Genomic DNA, 1,151 nt, shown 5'->3' on the forward strand with positions numbered 1-1,151 from the left:
TTGAACTAAGGTACCGCTTCAGCTGATTTGAACACCAATGTGGTTCTTATAAGCCACGTCAACTGCAAGTATCAAGCTGAGAAATCCTTCGTTTTCTACAACTGATAGCAGTTGGTCATTAATTATGATGAAGTTTAGCAACTTCTCAGTAAACATTTGAGCTCCGTGGTTTCAGCGACATCTACTTCTTGTTCAATCCGAAACAGGCAGCCCGATTTGGGGCAGCCACGCTCAGTCTGTCCCTCCTCTGAACCTCGGAGACTGGCAGACTGAGCAGGGCAGATTGGATGCGGCTGGCCGGTGTCGAGTTGCTTGTTTTGAGTTGAGCAAAGAGCAGCACCCCGCTGAAGCCACGGAGCTCGAATGTCCATCGTAAAACTAACTTTACCGTGGTTTAATGTGGCGCTATGGCTCTGCAGATATTGCACGTTGCTGTCTTGTTTTGTGGTGTTTCTAGTGTAAAATACTTCCACACAGCGGAAATGTTTAGATGAAAAGTTTGTTAGCTGTTAGCCACAGTGCTGCTAACTCAGCCATCACGTTGTAGCTGGCTGCAAACTATGAACTGGATTTCCTGAATGTGAGGCGGGTCTTATTACTCTGGGCTCATGAGACACGCCGCCGTTCAGGAAATCCATTCCATAGTTTGAAGCCAACATGCAGCACAACCACAGACATGTATCATGGATTGGAAATATCGGCAGGTGGATCGGAAAATCCGATACATAAATTTTGCTTGTACTGGAGGCCGATACCGATACTGGATCGGATCGGCTCCATCCCTACTTTTAACCATGTTTCCTGTATACATATTATTTCTGTTTTTTCTTCCAATTTTTCAATATATTCCTTCAATTCTTGTCCATTTGCAATAAGACTTCTGGCGTTCCATTGTAGTATTAACATCTGGGTTTATCGCCCATTGTTACCTGTCTCCCATCTATTTCCAGCCCTTTGTTTATGTTTTCCCAAGACGCCTCTTTGACTCCCAGAAACTTTTCTGCCCCCTTGCTATTATTTTAATCTTCTCTGTTCTGTGTTTAGCCTGATCTGTGCAGTTAATGACATATGCTATGAATAAAATGAGTTTTTCTACTGACAGTGTGATGTTTTCCTCTGTTTGCAGTTTGGTTTGTTGTGGAACTTGATTC

The sequence above is a fragment of the Nematolebias whitei genome, chromosome 2 (assembly GCF_014905685.2).
Source record: "Nematolebias whitei isolate Nwh7 chromosome 2, NemWhi1, whole genome shotgun sequence".
In the NCBI taxonomy this organism is placed as follows: domain Eukaryota; kingdom Metazoa; phylum Chordata; class Actinopteri; order Cyprinodontiformes; family Rivulidae; genus Nematolebias; species Nematolebias whitei.